This window comes from Moschus berezovskii, chromosome 13 (genome assembly GCF_049115385.1).
Source record: "Moschus berezovskii isolate FMDL1 chromosome 13, NW_MosBer_1.0, whole genome shotgun sequence".
Taxonomy (NCBI): domain Eukaryota; kingdom Metazoa; phylum Chordata; class Mammalia; order Artiodactyla; family Moschidae; genus Moschus; species Moschus berezovskii.
In genome coordinates, this window is record NC_142472.1 from 2,339,358 (window position 1) to 2,365,866 (window position 26,509).

A 26,509-nucleotide genomic window follows, 5' to 3' on the forward strand; every position below is an offset into this window, starting at 1 on the left:
TCAGCCCTGATTTTTAGTTTATCAAATATTGTTTACAACAGCAGCAGAATTGTATTTGACTAGCTTTCTGAAGTGTAATTACAGTGCAATTTTGGCACTGGATTTCTGTGTTGTGTTTTAGCTATTGAAGAGTGTGTGTGGGTATGCACACACAGTGATTTACAGCTTCGGGTTGGAGCTAAGGGTTGCATAAATCGGGAGTGTACAGTCCCAAGTGGTTTCTGAAACACACATCTGGTGAAGAGTCATTGCTTGACCAAATGGATCTAAATTAGAGTTCCCAAAGAAAGACACAAATCAGTCTTACCTATTGGACTCCTGGACTTTTCACACCCTGGTTGCAGGAGCTCGTGGGCCCAGCGTAGAAAGTGGTGATCCTAGCAACCCCGGAAGTATTTGAAAGCACAACGGCATTTCGTCTGGTGGGAAACCGTTTCAGGGCAGCTGTACGGCAAAAGGCAGAGCAGAACCGAAGGAGGTTCATGTGTACATCTGATGCCTGACTCAGGTCCGGCCTGCTCATCTTCTGACCCAGGGCGACTGCTCATGTGGTTAATCAGGGTTTTACACTTGGTATCCTGTGATCATCTCCTATGGGACACAGCACAGCTTCCTTCCTTCCTACCTTTTTGTTACCCCTTTCAAAAATTAGCAATTTGCCAGGCGCTTCCTCTTCGCACTGGTACGTAAGTGCTAAGTGTGGTTTAGATTCACTGAGAACTTTCACTGCCTTTTAGCGGGGCAGGAAGTGCTTTAACAATGTTAATATTTAAGCTCTCGATTCTGTAGACTGTGCTAACAGAGAAAAATAGTAACATAGCCTGAATGTCTTGCCAAAGCTCAGTGTTTCTTCACTTCAGCTCCATGCCAAAGTTTGTGAGCCTGAAATACAGCTAGGTAGGCCAAAACAATATGAATCTGTGAATACTGAATATAAAAATAGCCTTCACTAGGAAGTCTGAAGCCATACCTAACTGCAAGGTTGCGGACCCACAGATAAATGGTTACGCTGTGCTGTGCTCAGCTGTATCCATCTGACTCTTTGTGGCCCCAGGGACTGTAGCATGGACTCTGTCCATAGGGTTCTCCAGGCAATAATACTGGAGTGCGTGGCCATTTCCTTTTCCAGGGGATCTTCCCGACTCAGGGACCAAACCAATATCTTCCGCATCTCCTGCATTGGCAGGCAGATTCTTTACCACTAGCGCCGCCTGGGAAATCCCTTATGACATCTGTGGTGTAACATAAACCACTCTTTTTTGCACAAAAGTTAAAAAAAAAATCCTGTTTACTGTCATCTTTGTTTGCGTGAACAAGGAACATGCCCCATGTAGAAGTGAAGGATGTGAGTGAACCTAAGTTCCTTGTCACAGAGAAATTACCATTGATTCAACCAGGCCTTCCCTAAAATGAAATAGCTTAGCAAATGTTTATCTTGAAATTCTGTACAAAATAATTTTATGAGCCCGCATTGTACGTCCATACTGTGTTATCGGAGCAGGATGGTGATTTTACACGATGTCGTATCATCAGATGCGCTGGAATTAGCCTCTGGTCTCAATTAACCGCCTTCTCAGTCCAATCCTCACTGCTTTATCCTGTGGCTGAAGTGTTAGGTCTGCAGTTTCAAGGTTCTGAAGAGTAGCTTCTGACATTTTGCACTTTCTGGGTTTAGCAAAACTTGTTTAGAAAATGCAACTGAAAAGTCAAAAAATCTTTAATGCATTTTGAGTTTATTTTTGTGTACTGCATTCGGAGGCCTTCCTAACTTCATTCTTCCTAGCCCTAGACGTCCCAGAGGAGATGCTGCAGAGGAGCAGATAAAAAAGACGAGCATCCGCACGGTGGGGTGTGAGCCCGCCGTAAAACGGAATGAAACCGGGCCACTGGTGGTGGTGTGGATGGACCTAGGGTGAAGCGAGTCGGAAAGAGAACACATGTCGTGTATCAGCACACACACGTGGAATCTGGAAAAGCGCTGATGGAGACGCAAACGCAGAGAATGGGCTTGTGGGCACAGGGGGGGAAGGCGCGGGTGGGACAGGGTGAGAGCCGCACTGACGCACGGAGCCCGGTGTGTAGAGCCGAGCGGAGCCGCCGTGTAGCGCAGGAGCTCAGCTCGGGGCTCCGTGAGACCCAGAGGGTGGATGGCGGGAGGCGAGGCTCCAGAGGGAGGGGATATCTGTGTGCTTACAGCTGATGCACGCTGTTGGACAGCGGAAACGAACAAGGGCAGCAGAAATTAACCAACACAGAATCGTAGGGCAACTATCCTCCAATTAAAAACAAATTCAAGAAGAATCTTGAAGAGCCAGTTGGGCCCATTCTAGAATGTCAGAGAAGCATGTCATCAGAACAGAGGCATGAGTGGCTGCAGAGTGCCTGCCTGAGGCCCCGCGTCTGAGGACGGTCCCGGCCGAGCCCCTGAAGCCACAGAGGAGGGACCTGGGCGCCTGGCCCTTGGTGGCTTTGTGGCTAAATGAGTAAGGCGGGCCTTTCCCCTGGTTCGCTATTGAGGCCTGTCCTGATATCTGATCCTTTTAAAGTATTTTCTGCTTATTCTCCACACATCATTGTCAGAACTGTTCCTACAGGATGGTCACTAACCTCTCTAAGAGATTTTCATATACTCAAAAGCCGTTGGGTCCCTTTTTCCATTTTAATGACAAGGGGACCAAAACTAGCTTTCTTAGTGCAGAAGCCAGGTTAAATTATGCTAATTTACTTTATAGGAGCCCTTGCTGTTAGAGACTTGATCGTGTCACCCCAAATTCATACAAGGACGCCCCAACCCCTAATACGTGTCAAGGTCGCTTCAGTCACGTCTGGCTCTTTGCCACCCCGTGGACTGTGGCCCCCCAGGCTCCTCTGTCCCAGGCAAGAACACTGGAGAGGGGGGCCATTTCCTCCTCCAGGGGTCTCCCTGACCTGGGGATCAAAGCTGCATCTCTTCTGTCTCCTGCGTCGTAGGCAGGTTCTTTACCACTAGGGCCCCTGGGAAGCCTTCAAGGCGTGACCTTGTTTGAAAGTGGGGTTGCGGCTGATGTAGTTAGGTTGCAATGGGGCCTGCTGGAGCAGGGCGGCCCCAAACCCAATGTGACAGGTCCTCATAAAGGGGGAGATTCGACCCAGGCACACACAGCTGTCAAGATGGGGACAGAGATGTGGTGATGCTCCTGGAAGCCAAGGAACCACCAGACGCTGTGGGAGAGGCTGGGCAGACCCTCCCTCAAGGCCTCAGGAGGAGCCCACCTGTGGACACTGCGATCTCGGCCTTCTGGGCTCCAGACTCCAAGACTACACATTTTTGTTGTTTAAACAGCCCAACCTGTGGTATTTGTTTTGGCCAACCAGGCAAACCAATATGCCCGCACACTTTCGTGGGGTTGAATTTGTCTGTTATAGAATTTATGAAGGGGCTAGAGGAGCCCAGCATCTTGTGGATTTGGAAATATCTGTGGCACTAAGGCAGTCATCCCACTGACTTAACCCTTCAGCGCCTTTTACAGTTTTACCTAGTTTCTTCTCAGCCCCCAGTCAATGGATGTTTGCTAATTTGCACACTGAACTAAGTTAGAATGGGAACGCTGCCTGTCTGCCCCCACCCTGGAAGGTGGGGGCCAGCTGGGGCCGGCATACACACCGAACAGTCACACACTGCAGTCCTGACTGTTGACGAATAAAACATCACTCAGAGTCACACAGCCTGTCTTTTTATTGCCAGAGTACAGGAGACCCAGCTTCCACACTACAAGGAGCCTCTTCATTCATTTCCCAATGGTTAGGATTTCAGGATAGCCTACTAGATTTAGGGCACTCTGCCCCTCTGTAGGGCTTCCCAGGTGTCACGGTGGTAAAGAATCCTCCTGCCAATGTAGGAAACGCAGGAGATGCGAGTTCAATCCCTGAGATGGGAAGATCCCCTGGAGGGCATGGCAACCCGCTCCAATATTCTTGTGGAGAATCCCATGGACAGAGGAGCCTGGTGGGCTACAGTCCATGGGGTTGTGCCTTGCAAACTCCTGGAGGAAGGGCATTTTTGTCATAATCCTAAAGTTATCCTCTTAATTCATTTCTCAATATTTTTATCTGCAGAATTTTTAATTAGACTCAATCCATCCCCTCACCCCCCCATTTCTCTAAATCCTGGGGAAAGAAAAACATAGCACATTTCTCTTTCACTAAAAATATTATCCAAAAGGAGATACTGTGAAAACACTTGCAAATCGAGAGAGGTCTTCAGGTTCTGTGCTAACTGCTTTCTCAGCTCTGACGTCACCGCGAGGGATTTGGTCTGTTAACTTGCCTGATGGTTTTCATAACCTCAATGCTTCTGGGAACATCCAGGGTTGGAGCATCCTGGAGGTTCGTTCTACTTGTTTGGACCACATTTCTTTGCCCTGAGACCCAGCCCTCTCTGCAGCCTGCGCTCGTGGCAGCGTCGGTCCTGGCAGGACTTGGCGGGGCCGCTGACGACAATTACGCGGTCAGCCCCAACCTGGCTCTGCATGTGTGTTGCAGGGAGAGTCTGAGCTCTTTTTATTGCTTCCTCTGAAATTACTCTCAGAGGTCTTTACTGCTGATAGAAAGAAAGGACCAAAGCGATAGGAAGTTTCGAGTGCAGTGAAGTTGAAGACAGGGATGGCCCTACTGTCTGCGGTTCACACCTGCGGGCTGCCTCGTGTTGCCCTGAAAGAAGGTATAGCATGAGGATTCTGGAAACAAAAGAAAGGGACGGTATAGCAGTAGAAGGAGCCGGAGTTCACCAAAGAGAGGGTCCAGCCTATGGCCCAACCACCCCGAACGTGCCCCATCTCAGCTGACCTCAGAAGCGAAGGAGGGTCGGGCCTGGTGAGTACCCAGATGGGACAGGGTGAAGTCTCCAGCAGGTGACTGTCTGCCTCACTGGGAGCCATGCTCAGGGCTGGGCTTCTTGAATGAAGCTGGTAACCCCCACAAGTGTTACGGCGGGGGGCACTCTGCAGGGACCCCTGATATCCAGTCTCGGGGGTGTTGTTCTCAGCACCAGGCAGGGGGCCAGGGTGGGGCGTGCATGCCGGCGGGGTGGAAGCCCCCCGCCCCCGTTTAAGCGAAAACACTGGATCTCAGGGAGGAGGCGGTGCATGTGGTATTTATATCTGGAAACGAAAACATGTACATACTGTTTTCATAGTGCAAAAATAGAAAGCAAAGCGCAATAAAGTCTTTGTTTTACGTATGGTGCCATTTATCATAGTTTGAGTACACAGAGTTTTCTCTTTTAAAGTAAAGCATGGTTTATTAAAAATAATGCTGATTTCTTTTCCTTCAGTGACAAGAAGGATGAGGGGCAAAGAAGTGTGTGCAGTATTTTTAAAAGGGGAGCATGGATTTAAAAGTTGCAAAAACACTGACGGAGAAGTTTTCCATTTTCTCTTCCAGCTTTCTCCTGCTGGTCCCATCTATTAACCAATGACTTGCATGGAAACGTTCAGCAATGTTGACAAATACGCAAAGCATTTCAAGGTATATGTCCTCCACATAAAGCAGGCTTCTTTACTTTGTGAAAAGCACAACACTTGTGAGGGGCGCTGGCTTTGAACCAGGATCCTCAAGGTCTTGATATATTGAAATGTGGGGTGATGTAGTTGCATAGAATTCAACTGTGATAAGTGTGTCCATGCGTGCTAAGTTGCTTCAGTAGTGTCTGACTCTTAGCGACCCATTGGACTGTAGCCCGCCGGGCTCCTTTGCCCATGGGGATTCTCCAGGCAAGAAAACTGGAATAGGTTGCCATTTCTTTCTCCTAGGGATCTTCCTGACCCAGGGATAGAACCCACGTCTCTTATGTCTCCTGTTTTGGCAAGCGGGTTCTTTACCACTAGCGCCACTTAGGAAGGCCTGTGATAAGTGCATCTGCTCTTAAAAATCCCAGACGTATCTCAGGGGTGGGAGAATCAGAGCTGAACTAAAGCTTCTGTGAAATAGAACTCAAAGGGTTTAGAAGACAGAATGCCAACCATGTAAGTGATGCGATGTTGCTGAGAGAAACTCAGCTGCATTAATCAAGGTTTAACTTTAGAACAAGGGAGGCCCTCATCTGAATATTGATCAGAGAGGTTGTGCCTGGAGATAAGAGGGACTTAAGAGTGTGGGTTCCAGAGCCTGTTGGTGCTCAAAGAGTCATGCCCAAGTCTTTGTGGTCCCACGGACTGTAGCCCACCAGGCTCCTCTGTCCACGGGATTTCCCAGCCAAGACACTGGAGAGGGGTGCCATGTCTCCAGAGGTTGTTTGCCTGGGCTCAAATCCCTATTCTACTCCTTCCTGGCCGAGTGAAGATGTTAAGTAAGTTATTCAGCCTCTCTGTGCACCAGTTCCCCTTGTTAAATGGGGGTGACAGCTGGTGTCTACCTTTCGAGATGCTTTGAGCATGAATGGCACTACTTCAGTCTGCTCAGGCTGCCGTAACCAATACCACAGTCTGGGTGCCTGGAGCCACAGGAGGCTGGCAGTCCCTGATCAAAGTGTAGTTGGCTGGTTCCTGGAGAGACCAACCTTCCTGGTGTGTAGATAGACAGCTGTCTTCTCACCATGTCCTACCCTGGCAGAGGGAGCTGCTGTCCCTTCTTGTAAGGACACTAATCCTGTGGGGTCAGGGTCCTATCTGTATGACCTCATTTAACCCTTACCTCCTAATACAGTCACCTTGGGGCATGGGGTTCCCACATAGGAGGGAGCATCACTCACATAGGAGGGGTCAAAAGCTCAAATCAAATCTGAAACCCTTTACAAGGGCATCTCACAAGGTCAATGCACATTGAATGATGGTTATTATTATCTTGATTTTGCAATTTGAATCTGGGCACTACTTCCTTTGGACTGCAGGGACATCAAACCAGTCAATCCTAAAGGAAATCAACCCTGAATATTCACTGGAAGGACTGAGGCTGTGGCTGAAACTCCAACACTCTGGCCACCTGAAGTGAAGAGATGACTCACTGGGAAAAACACTGATGCTGGGAAAGGTTGAAGGCAGGAGGAGAAGGGGACGACAGAGGATGAGATGGTTGGATGGCATCACCGACTTGATGGACATGAGTTTGAGTAAAATCCAGGAGCTGATGATGGACAGGGAAGCCTGACGTGCTGCCATCCATGGGGTCTCAAAGAGTTGGACACGACTGGGCGACTGGACAACTACAGCTGCCGCTTTAATGTGGGCATAAACAAACTGGACTAAGGCCCGTTCACATGACGGTGATCGTTCAATGGATGTGAACTATTTAAGACTTCGGGAAGGTTGCTAACCATCTTCAAATATTCACAGGCTGTTACACTGATGAGCTGCAAGCTTTGTCCTGGCTGTCTGTGAGTGTTAGAGCGGGACATTACAGAGTGACTCAAAGACTCAGTGCAGGGAACGCCTTTGCAGGAACTGTCTGTAGTTCAGTGTTGAGTGATGCTTTTTTTTTTTTTGAGAGGACAATTCAGTGATTGCAGTCAAAAGTCTTAAGAATGTGTGTTTTTTTAATGCTGCAATTTTATTTGGAGAACTTTTTCAAACGGAGAGAATTCAGTGTACAAATGTGTACACAGAATTTATTCCACTGTCACTTAAGATAGCAAAATCTTAGAAGTAGCCCAACGTTCCCCAAATAAGGGATTGTACAAATAAACCAGTGACCATCTAGCAAAGAGACTATCGTGTAAGAATTTAAGTAATTTTATGCTCCTGGATGGGCTTCCCTGGTGGCTAAGTGGTAAGGAATACGCCGACAATGCAGGAGACCACATGCTCTGCAGGAGACATGGGTTCAGTCCTCGGATCAGGAAGATCCCCTGGAGGAAGAAGCGGCAGCCCTCTCCAGGACTTTTGCCTGGGAAATCCCATGGACAGAGGAGCCTGATGGGTCCATGGCGTCACAAGACTCAGACATGGCTTAGTAACTAAACCACCACCTCCATGTTCCTGGACATATTTTGAAAATTGAGGAAAGTATTTATAATAATTCTGTGTTTCTCAAGATGTTCATGAACAGTTGATTAGAAGAAGGGCAGGATCCAGAAGGAGATGTTGCGAGTAATCTAATTTTTAGAAAGTTAAAAAGAGAGAAGATGGCCACATGGTATGCAAACAGGCACAAGGACCATGGGCAGATAGCCAGGAGACAAGGTAATGGGATTGGGTTGCTATGTCTCCTTTTCTTTTTTGTATTGTGTAGTTTTTCTTCAGATGGTTTTCATGGACGACTCGTGTGAAAGTAAATATACACTTCAAAATGAAGATGGCACTTGGGGATCCAAAGACCTGAGACATTTAAAAAAGCTAAATGATGACCTGATTTCAGGGGAATGATGGTGCAGTCTTGTAGTGGGAAAGGGCAGGAGCAGCAGCAGCTGTGTTGTGCAGTGGAGGCAGTCTCGCCCACCCCAGGTTTCTCCTTGTGTTGGCGACAACCAGGGTTGCCATGGCTCCCTATGCTGGGTATCCTTGTCTTTAAAGTTATTACTTGTGGTTAAGATATCTTGATCAGTGCAGAACCGCAGACTGTTTCCATCATGGCAGAGGCTCTGTTGGAAGATGCTGCCTTCCACCAACACAGGAAGTGGGCATGCACTGTTGAAAGAGCAGAGCTTTGTTGGCAGACCAGCATGGATTTGAGACCCAGCTCTGCCACTTCCTAGGGGACTGGACATGATTAATGGAGTGGGTTGCTGTGCCCTCCTCCAGGGGATCTTCCTGACCTAGGGATCAAACCCACATCTCTAATGTCTCCTGCATCAGCAGGTGGGTTCTTTACCACTAGTGCCAGCTGGAAAACACTTCACTAGGGTAAGTTCACTGTAGTGCTTGAGTAGAGAGACCACTCTATTGATATTTGTTTAAAATAGACGGAGAATGCATGCAGAGGTCTGGCACCTCGTAGTACTTCCTCAAGGGGGCCATAATTTGGTGGATGTGTTTGAAGGAGGTTGGAGCCCCAGCATCCTTCTTTCCTCTCCCCAGTATCAGTTCAATTCAGTCGCTCATTCGTGTCCGACTCTTTGTGACCCCATGGACTGCAGCACACCAGGCCTCCCTGTCCATCACCAACTCCCGGAGTTCACTCAAACTCATGTCCATTGAGTCGGTGATGCCATCCAGCCATTTCGTCCTCTGTCGTCCCCGTCTCCTCCCAACTTCAATCTTTCCCAGCATCAGGGTCTTTTCCAGAGTCAGTTCTTCGCATCAGGTGGCTAAAGTATTGGAGCTTCAGCTTCAGCATCAGTCCTTCCCGGTATAGATTAGGTAATTGATTATGAAGCTTTTTGAAGGCATGCTCTAATAAATATTAGGAGGATAAGGTTTCTCACAAGACACAGACATTCATGATATTGCTAAATGCGTGTTGCCACGAGCAATTTGTCAAGAACCCATCTATCCGTGAGCATGAGAAGTATTCTAACAGGGAAGTCAAATTGTCTGATCCCTGTCTGTATTACGTGAATGATCGGTTCTGTCTGCTTAGTAGGGCAGGCTGGGTACGCGTGTCTATGAAATGAGCAGTCATTGTCAGTGGTTTGTCACGTCTTCAGGATCCCGACTCTGTGACAGACAGGCGTGGTGGCAGAGAGAGGAGCACGTGATGAGCTGAGCTGAGATGCCTGGAGGTCCCAGGATGTGCCTGGGAGCCGCGCGTGTTTGCCGGCAGTGCCGCGCGGACAGAGTCAGTCACTCCGTCTCTGCGCGGCTCCTCTCCGCATCTGGCACGTCTCTTGCGTTAGGCTTGAATCTCTCATTTGAATTCTGCTGGGGCTCCCGGTTTCGTCCGGATCCATCCCCGCTTCATCTGTATATCTGTCACCCCTTCCCACGTCCATTTTTATGATTCCATTTCTGCCACTTTTTTTTGTTTGTTTTTGGCACTAGGGCTCTTTGTAACGGGGCCCGGAGAATATTCTATTTTTCCCGATTAAATCTGTCAGATTTTTTTCAGGGCCTTGTTGCTTTCTTCTCATTTCCTCCTGTTTATGACTGTTCTTCTCAATGACATCACTGTGCCTCGAGTGCCCCTCCCGTGTGTGGAGTGCGCGGGCGCCCGTGTGCGCGTGCCTTTAATTTCTTGCAGACGAGCGCGTCTGAGGATGAAAGAGACGGCGGGGAGAAGCGCGGCTGACGTGCCAGCGCCTGACTTCAGCCTGAGGCCTCACTTCTGTCCGTGTTGAAACATCGTGGATCCACTCGGGTCGCGCTTTCAGAGCAGCTTTGGAAAACAGCCATTGGGTGGGGGTGGGGGAGCGCGTCAAAGCTGCCTGATTAAGAAGCTGGCGGAAGCCACCGTTTCTTCTTGGCTTCTGGCCCCGGCACCGTTCTCGGGGCTGCTCCGCAGGCCACCCGAGACGCATCATGCCGGCCCCTCCCGGCCGCACGGAGCTGAATCCTTCTTCGTCCCCAGGGCCGCGCGCTCTGCCTCCGTCACTCGCCCCGTCTAAGCATCATGACTGTGTTTTCTCCAAGGGGACAGATGTCTCGTGTAGCTAACTTGTTCTCTTTGCTAGACTGTAGGTAGCGGGTTGCTGACACTGGGTCGCCTGGGCCGGGGCTTATCGGGAGGTCATGTGCAGGCAGAGCCTCCAGTCTTGCTCGGTGGGAAACCGTTGGTGCCGCCCACCTGTCAAAGGTAGGCTCGCTCCAAGGTCATGAAAGGTGAAAGGGAGCATCCCGCAGAGAGCAGCGGGCACACACCTGGTGCCGCGGTGCACACACCGGGGCCCCCGCCCGTCACAGGACGTCCGGTGCTCACGGGAGTCGCGTGTCTGAAGGGTGCACGCCCTCCCGAGGCAGGCAGGGCTCCCGGCTCCACGATCTGACCGAGGTCCCAGAGAGTCCCGGCTGCGCCACAGGGCTTTCCGTCCCTCTGCCTTCCTTGGTCCATTTTTCCAGCTGATCCCAACGGCTGCCCAGCACATTTGCAAGAAAACCCAAGTTCTTTCCTTGGCCGACCAGACCAGGCCCCTGGCCACCTCTATCAGTCACCCTCATCTCACGCCTGCCTTCATGAAGCGCACCTTCTCCCAGCCGCACCCCACTCCTCCTGCTCAGAATTTTGTATGAGCTCTTCTACCCTTGCCCGCCTCCCCTGCGGGATCTTAATACCCACAGTTCTCATCTTAACTCTCACTTCTGGAAGTGCTATTCCTCTATCATATGCCTCATATGATGTGGATCAATGGATCATACGACCCATGCCTGTATCATAAAACGTACTCCCGTCCCATCCTCTATTATGGTCATCTTTTGTTCCCCCATAGTACGTACTAGAGCTTCACTTTTCAAAAACTCACTTACCCGTTTATTGACCACCTTGCTCGCTGAACTATAGGTTTTACGAGGACACGGCCCCTACCTGACTTGCCCCTGCCTGTCTCAAGAGTCAAGCACTCTGTGTCTCAGAAAACGTACCCTCAGAGTTGTAAACATCACGAGCCGTGTCAGGATTTACTTTAAGTCACTCATGAGCCATGTCAGGATTTAGTCAGTGTATACTTTAGGTCACGCTCACTGGTTAATTTCTATCATGGGGTCATCGTTTTGCATTTTTGTTTCTTCATCCCTCACCTCCCATCATTTCTAGAGTGTTAATGAACGAAGACAGACACGAAAGACTCTATGTACGTGCTGGCTTTATAGTTCCTCGTGGGCAACGTGTATTATTTTCAGCTTCAGACAATCGTCTGATCCGGAAACGAGCTCCTATAGTTGTTTTTGCTGTCGTGAGATTAATCACACACATGCAGTGTTTATTGACATTCATTTATAATGTTAATGCTTATGCATCCTGAGGTCCTCTGGAAGCTGGTGATGGGTCAGAACTGCCAGCTGCTCTGGCTTCCTTGTGGCCGCTCCTGTCTGGGGCTGGACGCTGCCTGGGTGTCAAGATTTTAAAGAGCGGGAGCTGCAGATGCCTCGGGCCTTCAAGGGCCTAAGTCTTCCATTTCAGAGACTGATCTATTTTTCACTTTGAATAAAGACAAAAGAGACAGACCATTTCTAACTGACCCTTGCTCCCTGGCTGAAGTCGTAGGAACGCATGGTTCGGGGGAGTTCTGGGGAGATGAGATTCAGCCCTCTTAATGCACCCCGCTTTCATCTACAGTGTGATGACTAACATGTTCAAGCTCTCTGGAGTCCGAGGTGAAGACAGAGCAAAGAGGTGGCCTAGGTCAACACTGCTGGTCAAAATAACAGACAGACCAACAAAACAGCATCATCCGGAGCTGTCTGGTCAAGGACATGCTGTAGAGATGACCTCTAGGAGAAGAACGGCTTCGGTGAGACTCGGGGGTGGAGAGAACCGAGAGCTGAGGGCTCCTCGGCTCCAGGCCAGGTCCTCCATTTCCCATACCTACCACCCCTGCCCCCTCCTTTAAGGCTGCTGTTCCTCATCTGAAAAGTGCGGATAAAAATTACTGCCCCCACAAAGGGCCACAGGTCGGATTAAAGGACCCTGTTCAGATAAGGCGTTAAAACTCAGTTATTATTGGTAGTATTATTAGCGCAAATTCTCCCAAGACTCAGTCACATACCACTACTCTCTCTTCGACTGGTCATACCTACCCTTGCCTTCCAAAGCTTCCGCTGAAGTAAGATCTGTATACTAAAGCTGTTTACTTAGGAATTCTTGCTTTACCTGCACCAGTTTCTAGATGTCCCTATCTCCAGGTCCATGGTTCTCAGCTGGGGGTGACTGCACCCTGCCCTCCCCAGGGACACCAGGCAATGCCTGGAGACGTTCTGGCTTCACGGTGGAGGTGAGGGGAGCCCCGGCACCTTGCAGGGGCATCCAGGGAGGCTGCTAAACACCCCACAGCACACAGGCAGCCCTGATGACCATCATCTGAGCCACTGAGTCAGCGTTCCAGGTTGAGAAAGTCCATTGTGGGGTGTTGTGCATCCAAAGACCGTCTTCTTCATTCTTTTCCCCTTAACACTACTAAAAGCACATACGGGTTATCTTGCAAACTAGTCATTTTGCACTCTGAAAACAAAATTGCATCTTGAATATCTAAATCACACAAGCAGATTTGATATTCCAAACTCTTCATTTAGGACTTTAAAAATATATTGATGTTAAATTTATGCACCAGGGAAAGACATTCCTTTTAATTACCTTTTGAGAAACACAAACAAGAGCTATAAGCCTGGAACAGTGTGTAAATTAGTGGTGTAGTAATAGATTCAGTTCCTTCAGATCATCAGTGATTTGTTTTCTGAGTATCCAAAATAGTTTCTAATCAATGGGTTCTAAATAAATGGGAGTGGGATGCAATGAAGAAACAATAACGAAATACATGTATTTTAGAGCCAGGAAAGTAAAAACTGTCATTTTCTGGTTTTCTTCCGTGCAGATATATTTAAAGATCTTCAGCACTGTCCTTAGCTTTTTGGAGGTTATATTCCCAACATGTAAATACAGGTCTTGACCCAGATGGCTCTGAGATCCCTTCAGCACTGAAATTCTCGGATTATGTAATATTTCACCGCCTTGGAAATGGCACACGTTTGTACAGGCATCACCAGTCTCATTTGACTCTTGATTTTCCTCCTAAAACAAAGTGCTTTCCCCTCTTGACTGGTTACGTCTTTCCCCTTGATCTCCGTTAGACTCTGCTGTCTTTAATACATCCCAGGAATCAGATGTTTTAATGCATTTTCCTTTCAAAATGGGCTGCTTTCATCTCTGATCAAATACAGGACGACGAGGACGAGGCACGTGCCTTTCTCAGCTGGTTGGCACCGCTGTGGAAGGCTTTTAGGGTCTCACAGCCCTGTGATATGAGATGTCAGACGTGTCAGCGGAGCCGCTGGGAGCCCTGACTCATGTTCTGATGGCACCTCGGTGCTCGGGGGGCTGCTGACGGGTTGTGGAGGAGCAGGGGCCTGGGCTCCGGGGGCAGAAGAGGCGCCTTAGCTCTTTGTCGGGGGCTGCACGCGCTCTCGAAACTGGGGACTTCCTAGAGGACTCCTCTGTGTGTGGGATTCCCCAGGCAAGAACGCTGGAGTGGGGTGCCGTTCCCTTCTCCACGGGATCTTCCCGACCCAGCGATCGAACCCAAATCTCCTGCATCTCTTGCAGTGGCAGGCGGATTCTTTACCACTGAACCACCTGGAAAGCCCATCTAGAGGGCATGCGCCGTAAAGTATAAAAGGCACACGCCTGTCTGAAATTTCTCCAGCAGCACACGGGGCCCCAAGACTCAGCCACTGCCCAGCTCTTCCCGCTGCTTCCTGACTCAGTGCTGGGACGTGGTCCTAAACCCTGTGGGAACTGATGTGACCTCACCAAGGCAGTGGATCTCTGGGTTCGCGAGCATGTTTTGTGTTTTCATACATCTCACTCACATGTTCAGAATAACTAGTCATTTTAGCTAAGGGTTTCCCATGCGGCTCAGTGATAAAGGATCTGCCTGTCATGCCGGAGATGCAGGAGACCCCGGTTTGATCCCTGGGTTAGGGAGATTCCCTGGAGGAGGAAATGGAAACCCACTCCAGTGTTCTTGCCTGGAGAATCCCATGGACAGAGGAGCCTGGCGGGCTACAGTCCACGGGGTGGCAAAAGAGTTGGTGAGCACGATTGAGAGACTGCGCGCCCTGGTCATCTTAGCCTGGTCGTGTTTCCTTTAAGAAGAGAAGCCTGAGTGTCCTCATTTGAAACTCATACCAAACACACTTCATGTTCAACTTCTTGTCACTTCCCTCTCACCATGACATGCTGGGCAGGAGAACTGGGCTGTGTTCCCATGGAAGGGGTGTCCCTGCCTTCCACCTTCCCCGCCCCCACCCGGCACCCTCCCCATCACCCACCTCCACGGTGCATCCTCTGTGGTCCCCACCCCTGCACCATCTTGGGTTCAGGATGAAGCAGAACTTCTGCACAGGGAGGTGGGCATCCCCGAGCCTCCACCCCACCAACACAGTGACCCCCAAGTTTCATCCCATGTCCTTAGAACTCAGCGTGGACCAAGGGCACATCCGGCTAACTGAATCCATGTGACAAATCAGCTGGCTGTGATAGCTCTGGGTCTCGGCTTCCTTCTGACTGAAGAGGCCCAGGGACTGCGTCATAAAATCCACCTGCAGCCAGATATCGCTTCATATTTTTCTCTGAATCTGTATACCGTATCTCCATTCCAAGCATTGTAAGCTGCAGTTGGTGATAGCATTTGCAATGTCCTTTCCTGGGAGATATTAATGATATCGAGAGTTGTTAGGTGTTACAGGGAAACATCACCGATGAAAACAAATAAACACACCCTGGGAAGTGCTTCCCCGTCTCACGTGGAGGAGGCACCTCCAGGATCCAGACAGGCTGATCAGGGAAGAGAACCTAATGGCAGAGAAAAGTTTACCGCTAACCCATTGGCATGACTTTCTGCAGGGACCACACTGGAAAAGACGGAGCTAAAAACCTACACACCGAGAAAGCCAGAGGACGGTCACTTCAGAATCAGACTTAGGGGGTGGCAGGTGCCCATGCATCTCTGCGCTTAAGGAGGAGACAGCAGAGATGGTACAGCTGAAGCTCTGCTGTTTCAATTATCGAACTCTCCTTCCCATCAGCTTCGAAGGAGACAATGTCTGCCTTCATTCCCTGACAGTCGTCTGTTTGTGTCAATTTGTTCTATTTTAATCCGGGATGAAAAACGGACTGTTGGAGCCCAGTCTCGCCAGATCTTTACTGGCAAAGGGGAGAAGGAAATTGTGTCTATTTCCTGGCTATTTCAGACAACACCTTCCTCTTGCTCCTAAATGATGTGGGCAGTTCGCAGCAGAGAAGGTTTTCATTTTCTCTCCTGAATTTTCCAGATCAGGGCCCCAGCTCCCTGCCGTCCTGGCCACGGGGGCCTGGCCTTCCAATAGGTGACACAGAACACGGCTGACTGCAAAGAACCACTGGATCTTCGGAAAGCTCTTTCCAGAGGCGGGAACGCGGATATTTCTTTCCAGCCGAGAGGAGAAAGCCCGTTTCATTTCTGTCTGTATTTACGGTCCGATCTCTGCAGCTGTTGTCCCTCGTCCGTCTAGTCCTGCAATGAGGGTTACCCCGTGGGGCTGGCAGATGCGGGGTGTGTAGCATCCCCAGAGCTGGACACACAAGCCTCCATGCAGCACCTGGCTGGGAGGTGGTGGAGCGTTCCATTTTCCCTTCATATTATCCTCGTCTCTTTTTTTCACTCCCAATCTATCCCTCTCCCTCCCTACTTGCCCAGTAACCATAAGTTTGTTCTCTGTCTGTGAGTCTGTTTCTGTTTTGTAAATGAGTTCATTTGTATCATTTTCGTTTAGATTCCGAATATAAGCAATAACATGATATTTATCTTTCTCTGTCTGACTTGCGGCACTTAGTACGTTAATCACCAGTTCCGTTCATGTTGCTCAGATAGCATTAGTGAAAGTGAAGTGAACGTCGCTCAGGCATGTCTGACTCTTTGGGACCCCAATGGACTATGGAGTCCATGGGATTCTCCAGGCCAGAACACTGGAGTGGGTAGCCTTTCCCTTCTCCAGGGGATCTTCCCAACCCAGGGATTGAACCCAGATCTCCCGCATGGCAGGCAGGTTCTTTACTGTCTGAGACCCCACGGAAGCATTAGTTCACTCTTTTTAATGTCCCAGTGGCTTTCCATTATGTACACCCCGCATCTTCTGTACCCGCTCCTCTCTTGGTGGACATTGAGGCTGCTTCCATGCCTTGACTATTGTAGACAGTGCTGCCGTGACCACTGGGGTCTACGTCCCCTTTCGAACCGTGGTGTTCTTAGAGTATACGCCCAGGAGTGGGATTGCTGGATCATATGATCTTCCTACTTTTCGTTTTTCAAGGAAGCTTCATACTGTTTTCCACAGTCTGCACCAATCTGCCTTCCCACCAAGAGTGAGGGAGGCTTCCCTTTCCTCCATACCCTCTCCAGTATTCATTGTTTGTAGATTTTTTTGATGCTGGTCATTCTGGTTTGTGTGACGTGATACCTCATTGCAGTTTTGATCTGCATTTCACGGATAATCAGAGATGTTGAGTACCTTTTCATGTGCCTCTTGGCTGTTTTTGAGGAAAGATCGAGGTTAAAGGATTTAAGACACTCAGTTCTCTTAAAGCCAGTGTGGAAAGAGAGCAAAGGCAAGTGACAGACCATCGGGGAAATACCGTCTAACTATCTCTGCGCTGGAGTTGAGGGAGGTGGGGGCTGCTGGAACCACACTCGATGGCGGTATCCCCCAAGCTCGTTTTCACCTTTGGAAGTATTTTCTTGTCTCCTTAGGCACCCTGACTTCTTACAGCATCATGGGACCCACTAGTGGTCACACGTACAGACGTTCTTTACTTCCCACCCTACATATTTTTAAAGATAACTTTGCTACTTGGGCTTGGGTGTAAGAAATGCTGATGTTAAAGAAAAGAAGAAAAAGACAAGGGATTTCCCTGGTGGTCCAGTGGCTAGGATTCCAAGCTCCTAATGCAGGGGCCCCAGCTTCAATTCCTTTATAGGAGAGCTAGATCCCACACGCTACAGCTAAAAAGACTCAGCACAGCCAAATAAACTTAGAAAGGAAAGAAATGTATATATTTCCCCAAGTTCTATTGTAGTAAGCTGAAAATAAAGCTACCGTATCTCCTTTCTATGTTGTTAAATAGGGCGCCTGCTTTTTTTTTTAAGCCATTCAATGAAACTGGGCTTTCATCCCTCGATGCTGCTCCATCTACTGGAAATGGAAACACCACTATTTGCTGTTCTCGTCTAGAAATTTATCAATTGCCACTTTGGAGCCTAGTGAACCACAAAGCTTGTATTGAAATCAAAACCAAGGTGTCAAAGTTCAGTTCGGTTTAGTTCAGTTGCTCAGTCATCTCTGACTCTTTGCAACCCCATGGACAATAGCACGCCAGGCCTCCCTGTCCATCACCAACTCCCGGAGTTCACTCAAACCCATGTCCATTGAGTTGGTGATGCCATCCAACCATCTCATCCTCTGTAGTCCCCTTCTCCTCCCGCCTTCAATCCCTCCTAGCATCAGGGTCTTTTGAAATGAGTCAGCTCTTCACATCAGGTGACCAAAGTGTTGGAGTTTCAGTTTCAACATCAGTCATTCCAATGAACACTCAGGACTGATCTCCTTTAGGATTGACTGGTTGGTTCTCCTTGCAGTCTAAGGGACTCTCAAGAGTCTTCTCCAATACCACAGTTCAAAAACATCAATTCTTTGGCGCTCAGCTTTCTTTACAGTCCAACTCTCACATCCATACATGACTACTGGAAAAACCATATCATTAACCAGACAGACCTTTGTTGGCAAAGTAATGTCTCTGTTTTTTAATACGCTGTCTATGCTGGTCATAACTTTCCTTCCAAAGAGTAAGTGTCTTTTAATTTAATGGTTGCAGTCACCATCTGCAGTGATTTTGGAGCCCCCAAAATTAAAGTCAGCCGATGTTTCCACTGTTTCTCCATCTATTTGCCATGAAGTGATGGGCCCAGATGCCATGATCTTTGTTTTCTGAATGTTGAGTTTTAGGCCAACTTTTTCACTCTCGTCTTTCACTTTCATTAAGAAGCTCTTTAGTTCCTCTTCACTTTCTGCCATAAGGGTGGTGTCATCTGCATATCTGAGGTTATTGGCATTTCTTCTGGCAATCTTGATTCCAGCTTGTGCTTCTTCCAGCCCAGCGTTCCTCATGATGTACTCTGCATATAAGTTAAATAAGCAGGGTGACAATATACAGCCTTGACGTACTCCTTTTCCAATTTGGAACCAGTCTGTTGTTCCATGTCCAGTTATAACTGTTGCTTCATGACCTGCATACAGGTTTCTCAAGAGGCAGGTCAGGTGGTCTGGTATTCCCATCTCTTTCAGAATTTTCCACAGTTTATTGTGATCCACACAGTCAAAGGCTTTGGATAGTCAGTAAAGCAGAAATAGATGTTTTTCTGGAACTCTCTTGCTTTTTTGATGATCCAGGTGTCAAAAATTGAAGTAAAGGAGACCAAGGACATTTTTGTTTCATGAAGAATTTTCTCAAGGCTGACTTCCAAGGTTGGGATTTTTATGCTCATGGATGCAGAATTCTATTATATTCAAGAAGGTTAAGTGTGGTCCGTGGAATTTCAGCTCAAAATTAAAACAAATATTTTTACCAACACACACTGCTCTACAAGTCACAAATTTCCCTGAGAGATGGTTTTCCAGTTGTCATGTACATCCATACAGAAAGAAGGCTGAGCACCAAAGAATTGACGCTCCTGAATTGTGGTGTTGGAGAAGACTCTTGAGTGTATTTTGGACTGCAAGGAGATCACACCAGTTAATCCTAAAGGAAACCAACCCTGAATACTCATTGGAAGGACTGATGCTGAAACTGAAGCCCCAATACTTTGGCCACCTGATACGAAGAGCTGACTCACTGGAAAAGACCCTGATGCTGGGAAAGACTGAAGGCGAGAGGAGAAGGGATGACAGAGGATGAGATGGTTGGATGGCATCACCGACTCGATGGACGTGAGTTTGAGCAAGCTCGGGGAGACGGTGAAGGACAGGGAAGCCTGGTGTGCTGCAGTCCATGGTGTTGCAAAGAGTTGGACACAAATTAGCAACTGACCAACAAAAGCACGGAATCGTGCCCAAAATAAGCCTCTATTTTTACACTTCACTGTTTTGTGGTTGGTTCTTACTGGACACTGCTGACTGATAGCTGATAACTGATACAGGGGTAAGTGTCTCGACACGGCAGGGACCCTTGAAGAGCACAGCTGTGTGTCCAACACAGGGAGCAAATGTTGAAAAATTGATGAACACATCCAGGTGAGGTCTAGGATCCCAGGGAACGCACGCCTGCTCTGTAGCTCTCTTTAGCCTAATCAGAGCCATGTCGCACAGTCTGAAATCTTGATTTATAAATTAGTTAATGAAGTTAGTCCTCGTCGACCACCAGAGTAGTAAAAGTAGAATTTAATAAAGCAGCTGTGGATGCTGAATTGCCTGGAATTGAAGGTGGAAATTGTCTGGCTAATGGTGAGTCAATGCCCCCTTTTGTTATAGGAATTCCAAGGGTTTGAAGATAAATCTCAATTTGATTAAAGGCTTATTTTCCCATGAAACCAAGAGAATAAGGTATAGAAAGAGGACAGATATTTCAGAACACAGTACGCATGCTTCATGTTACAAGCACACATGTATCTCTGTTCAGCACTGCAGAAGCGTTTTTGTGTTTGCCAAAATCACTACGTGCCTCTCTGTTTGAAACGGCCAGAGAAAGGTGGTTTTAATAAAGGTCTCCTAATGTAATAGAGCAAGCAGTAATAACATCCTGTTTGAAATCCCTGGGAAGAGAAGAAGTTTCTTTTTGAAATGTTTTTTCAAGAATTGTTTTCAACTAACCCGAAGAGGAGAGATCAGTGTCAGGGTCCTGAAATGGGCCCTCTGTAGAATTTCAGAGCTATGCCTTTCATCTCCCTGATGGATGATATTATTTGGGCTCGGAATTACTCTATAATCAGACGAAATATCCAGAAAACTGAAAGCAAAGGGAAGCCTTTGAATGCGGTCACAAAGGGAAGTCAGTTTTCCATTTCTGTCATCAATTAAAGTAGCGAAAGTGTGCACGTGAAATCTATATGCGTGCGTTGTGGAGCTGGTGAAAAAGCTCTGGCACCATGAGAAGAAGCGGGGTTGCTGGTTCTTGGAGGAGGACAAGTGATCCTTTAAGGGAAAGCAGTTACATAACAGCAGAGAAACGTGACTCTGACCTGCGATCTCTGTGGGATGAGGCCCTGGCGTGACCTCAGCCCCACATCGTGAGGCTCTGGGCGTCGTGGGCTGTGCGTCAGCCCAGGAATTCATCCGTACCTGTTATTTTGATACTAGTCAAGGGGGCTGAAGCAGCGGAGTTTTATTTTCTTGTTTGCTTTTCGGATTCTCTTGGTTTTCCTTCTTACTGACCTGGATGGGCTGTGACAGGATCTAGTCTGTAGGCCTACTTTCCTAGGAGAACACTGAGCTGCAGTCAACCAGTGGTCCCTCGAAAGGACTTCAAGTTTAAACAGGACTGTCTCCTGCCAGGCGAGTGTGGGAGTAACAAGGAGGCTGTGTGTGAGTCCCGGGAGAGGAGGACTGGCCGGCAGAGCGGCCTCCTCGGCTTTAACTGATTCCATGGAGAGAAGCCTTCCTCCACAGGCAGAGGCCAACTGCCTCACATGGCAATCGGCAGCCTGCCCCGTAGACTGTGGAGTTGTGACAAAGTGGGACAGGCCAGAGATGCAGGAGACGCGGCCTCAGTCCCTGGGTCGGGAAGATCCCCTAGAGGAGGGCATAGCCATCCACTCCAGTATTCCTGCCTGGAGCATCCCATGGACAGAGGAGTCTGGTGGGCTGCAGTCCACGGGGTTGCACAGAGTTGGACACGACTGAAGCCCCTGAGCATGGGCCACTCCCCGGGGGCACATCTCAGCAGGAGTCTGCCTTCCAAGCGGAGGTTGGCGTGGCCACCACCTTGGGTTCTGACAGAAATCGTTTTCCTCCAGAGTCCTCCCACAGCAGCCCCCTAATTCCTTTTCTTCCTCCAAGACCTCACCACCCCCAGAGCAGTGGACGAGCTGAGGCAATAACAAAATCCACCACCCTCAGGGCACCTCCTTACTTCTGTCAACACTTGTTCTAAGGAAGGTCTTTCATTCCCATCTGAAGGATGGGATAACTGAGGCTTCTGGAGGCGGCCTCTTGCCTGGTTGCACAGTGAGGTTGACCAGCTTCCTGGTTGTCTTGGGTCTGAATTCATGGGATGTCCAGAGGGGTAATCGTCAGCATCAACTTGGCTTGGCCATGGTGCCCAGTTGTCTGGTCAAATACTCATCTAAATACTACCCTGGGATGCTTTGTGGATGTTGACCTCTCTGATGAGCTAACTTGAGTAAAACAGGTCACTCTCTGCTCTGTGGGTGGGCCACGTCTAATCAGCTGAAGGCCGTAAGAGCAAACACAGGTTTCCTGAAGAAAAAGGAGCTGGTATATAACGTGGCTATTGGCATAGACAGGTACAGATATTTGCATGCGTGTGTACAGACTGCATAGATTAGTCCTGGCTCTTCGGAGACTCTCATACAGACGTCCATCCGTCCTCCATCTCATGTCCCCCCTACCCCAGGCTTTTCTGCACTGCGACTATAGTGTGAGAAAGTGGCTGAGGACAAGCTATATGAAACCAGGAGGAAGGAAGCTGTGGGGTTCGTGACTTAGCACCGTATCTCGTGAGTCCCCTTAGCGCCAGGAGAGTTAAGCAGTAACTCTAGGCTTGGTCACCTGCTTGTCTCTCCCGTGCAAGGCCCTGCACTCACCTTGGTGCCCCACGACTGTCATCAGTCTAATAAACCAGCCTCTTAACAGAGCAGGACCCGGGCCAAGCCTCTCCACCTGGACTCCTGCATGGCTGGACACACAGCTGGGTGATGCTCCCTCAGACGTTGAGTCAGTCAGATTCTCCAGAGAAACAGGATGAACGGGAGAGATGCAGACATGGATGCAGCTATCCAGAGAGAGATGATGTACAGATGTAGCAAAGCTGGGTCAATACAGACAGACACACAGCCAAAGATCCATACAGACACACACAAAGATCATACAGACACACAGACAAAGATCCATACAGACACACAGTCAAAGATCCATACAGACACACAGCCAAAGATCCATACAGACACACAGCCAAAGATCCATACAGACACACAGCCAAAGATCCATACAGACACACAGCCAAAGATCCATACAGACAGCCATAGATGGTTTCCCCGGCGGCTCAGCAGTGAAGAACCCACCTACCAGTGCAGGAGACACAGGAGGCTTGGGTTTGATCCCTGGGTTGGGAAGATCGCCTAGAGGAGGGCATGGCCACCCATTCCAGTACTGCTGCTGGAGAATCCCATGGACAGAGGAGCCTGGTGGGCTATAGTCCATGCAGTCACAAAGAGTCAGACACGACTGAAGCGACTGAGCACTTGTGCACACAGCTGTTGATACGGATTTATTTTAAAGAATTGGCTTGCCCGATTGTGAGGGCTGGTGAGTCTGAAGTCCATGGGACAGACAACAGGCTGCACACTTGGGCAGGAAGTGATGCTGTATCTTGAAGCAGCAGCTGCATCCTCCTTTTTCTCGGGGCAACCTGTTTGGTCTCAGGACCGTCACCTGATTGGGTGAGGCCCACTAGCACAGTCTGCTGGTAACGTATATGCTAACAAAGTCAGCTGATTGTTGGCCTCTGCAGCAACACCTGGTTGGGTGATGAGGTAACTGAGAACCAGAGCCTGGCCCAGGTGACCCAGGAGACCGACATCACAGCAACATCTCAGGATCCTGGCTACCCTGCAGTCTTGGGGGTCCTTTCTGGGGAAAACATTGAGGAGTCTGCCCCTTGTGCAGGGACCCTTAGGCTTGTACTAAGTGGCCGGGATCTGGCCAACTGTCTCTAGGGGACCGCGTAACTTACTGTCCAAGCTGGATTGTTCTTGAGTATTGGAATGATGCTCTGGACAGTTCCACCGGGACCAATGAAGGACTCGTGGCCCTGCCTCCACATCTTTCTCTGCACAACCCATGTGAGCCCTTGGGAACTCCTTTTCCCGCACATCCTCAAGGTCTGAAGACATTTTAGCTGCACCCTGTAAACCCTGCCCAGGCACACCCCATCCACTCTGCCACGAACACTATTTCCCAGCCCACCCCACCCCACTAAGGAGAGTCTTCCCAGTGCACTGATGTCCTGATCTGGTAACCACTGCAGACAGCGGTCTCAGAATCTTGGTCTAGGGCAGGGCTCACCCCAAGTCCCCTGGCCTGGTCCCTGCCTCTCTGACCCTAAGCTGGCCGCCTCTCTCCTGCTTTCCCTTCTGAGGAAGAGACACCCACGTTCCCCTGCCCCCCGCAGTGCCACCCCACACATGAGACCTCCCAGCCCAAGTCTGGACTGCCCTGGGGTCCCCCTGGAAGTGGCCCATAGCCCAAGGAACCTAAATTCAGGGTCTTTCTTCTTTTCTGAATAAAGAGCATCTCAGAAGCAACGTAACTGTAGACAGTTTGAAAAATGCAGATCCGGCCCTGATCCTTGCCCCCTTATCTCCCCTGCTGCTGTTGGAATTTGAAGTGTGCTTCTCTGGGGCGTGCTCACGCCAGCGCTGGGCTTAAGCGTGTGAGAAGCCGCGAAGGCAGCAGAGCCCCGGGTCAGCCTCTGGGCCGGTGCCTGGTCCCTCTTCTCCGCTGACCCCGTGAGGAGCGGCCCAGGCCGGCCGCAGGCCCGGGAAGGGGTGGGGGAGACGGGGAGCAAGATGGGGAGCAGCCTGAGGAAGTGGGTGCAGCCCCGGGGGCCGCCGCGCCCCAGACCCCGGCAGCCCCGCCGAGGTCCGAGGAAACGGCCCCCAGCACGACAGGGTGGACGGCAATCTAAACGGAAGCTTAGCAGCAAGCCACCGCTTTCTGGGGAGACTTGTTACGCAGCATTATTGCGGCGCTAGGTGGCCAGCTCAACAGATGAGGCTACACGTCCACACTTTACGTGAGCACGCGGACAAGCCTGGAGTAAGTGGTTTGCTGGTTAAGAACCTGTTACGTCTAAGCAGTGATACAGTGTAAGCGTCTGAGCCTTCAATTCCACATTCAGAAAGGATTTTTCCTTCTTTCTTTTCCTTTAAACTAAGAGTGGATACTGTAATTTTTTTCACATGCCTTTTGGGGGCATTTTTTTTAGATGATCACATGTTTTGTTTTTTTTCATTTGTTACTGAGTTATTAAAATATCCTTGTGCTTCTTGAATAATTTTACTTGATCATGAACTATTATCATTTTAATACACACTTACTTGGTCTGAAATTGCTCCTATTTGCTTTAGAATTTTAATAAGCCTATTCATAACCTGTCATTTTCTTTTTTGTGCCATTTTTGTCAGCTTTGGGGATCAGAGTTGTGCACGCTTTGTGAACTGAACTGGAAGTTTCCTGTAATTTCTTCTGCTTTGGAGCAGTTGACATAGGACGGTAATTATCAGTTCCTTAAAAGTTGGAAAGGGCTTGGCCCAAAAAGTCTGGGCTTGGCATCCATTTTGGGAGTAATGCTTTGATAATCCTTCAATTTTTTTCTGTGATCATTATACATTTAGATGATATATTTCATCTTCAGAAGGTTTTGGAAAATTACCATTCCCTAAAAAAAAATCATCCATTTCTGGAAGATTTCCAAATGTGTTATCATGGAATTGACCATCTTAATTATAGCAGGGCTTACCGTACTGTTAATCTGACTTTCTATCTGGCTAGTTCCACATTCTTTACTCTGTGTGTTATCTCATTTTTCTAGAAGAGGTTGCAGATGTTTGGCATTTTAATTAGCTTTTTTTCCCTCAAAGTATAAGCTCTTTGTATGTGTATCTGGTTTTATTCTATTTTTGCCACAATTTTCTATTTTAAAAATTACTTCCTTCCTCCTGCTTTGTTTTTCTTATATTAACTTCCTGGACTGAATGCTTTCTTTTATTTTCATTTCTCCTTGTTTAATAATAAAAGCTTTTATGGATATAAATCTGTCTTTGAACACAGCTTAATTTTATTTCCCTGTGGTCTGAGTATTTGGCATGCACAATTTCTGCCTTTTGAAATTCAGCAAGGTTTTGTATGTGGTCTCATGCATACTCAATTTTTGTAACTTTTCTGTACAATCCCTAAAAAGAATGTATGTTTTTCTATAGGGAGCAAAATTAGAAATGTATTATTTCACTTACCTTTATAATGTCTTCATTCAGGTCCTCTAAAGATTTATTTTATTTTCTCATTCTTCATCCGCCCAAGACTGAGGAAATTTTCTGATAGTAAAAATACATTTTAACAAATGTGCGTGTGGGCAGAGCTTTGAAAAGGTCCTCTCATCTTTTCTCTCTGCATTCCCTCCATCCCTTCACCAAAAACAAAATAGCTACCACAGGCAGGCACCATTATTACGTTCTTATATTCTTTCAGAGTTTATCTATGAAAATCAAGAAAATGCAAATATATATTCTCATTTTCTCACCTTTATTGTTTCACATTTATGCTGAGATCTTTTTGTGTTAATCATAGACATCCTGGCACAACACTGTAAACTACGTTAAAATCCATCCCCCAAATGAGGAGATCCTTCTGTATAGTCAGTATAGCATTCAGTTCAGTTCAGTTCAGTCGCTCAGTCGTGTCCGACTCTTACACAGCTAAACATTATGAACAGTTCATAACATCTTCTAGTACTGAGCACACAAGCAAATTCTCATACTTTGTTCACACTGGCATGTCTGCCTCACTTTCAGTTATTTCGTCCTGGAAGTCTTTTGTTCCTCCAACCTTTTATAGCATGCTTTCAAGTGTTCAGAAAAGTGAAAAGACACACAATCAGTTACTGCAGACACGAACCAGGATGGCCAGGCAGATGCAGACATGTTCACACAACTAAATCTAATCGTGGTCAGTACAGCCTCTCTCCCCCC

General features: G+C 48.4%; 1 long non-coding RNA gene across 2 annotated transcripts in view; it reads left to right on the plus strand.

Annotated features, from left to right (window-relative positions):
- Positions 1-26,509, plus strand: part of LOC129556643 (uncharacterized) — a 78,062-nt gene that overhangs the window by 45,768 nt on the left and 5,785 nt on the right. Inside the window, exons 2-3 of one of the 2 annotated variants that reach the window (XR_016038851.1) lie at positions 12,118-12,292; positions 24,947-25,034. This is a non-coding gene — a long non-coding RNA (uncharacterized LOC129556643). The remainder of the gene's footprint in view (positions 1-12,117; positions 12,293-24,946; positions 25,035-26,509) is intronic. The other variant, XR_016038850.1, reaches the window with a different exon arrangement.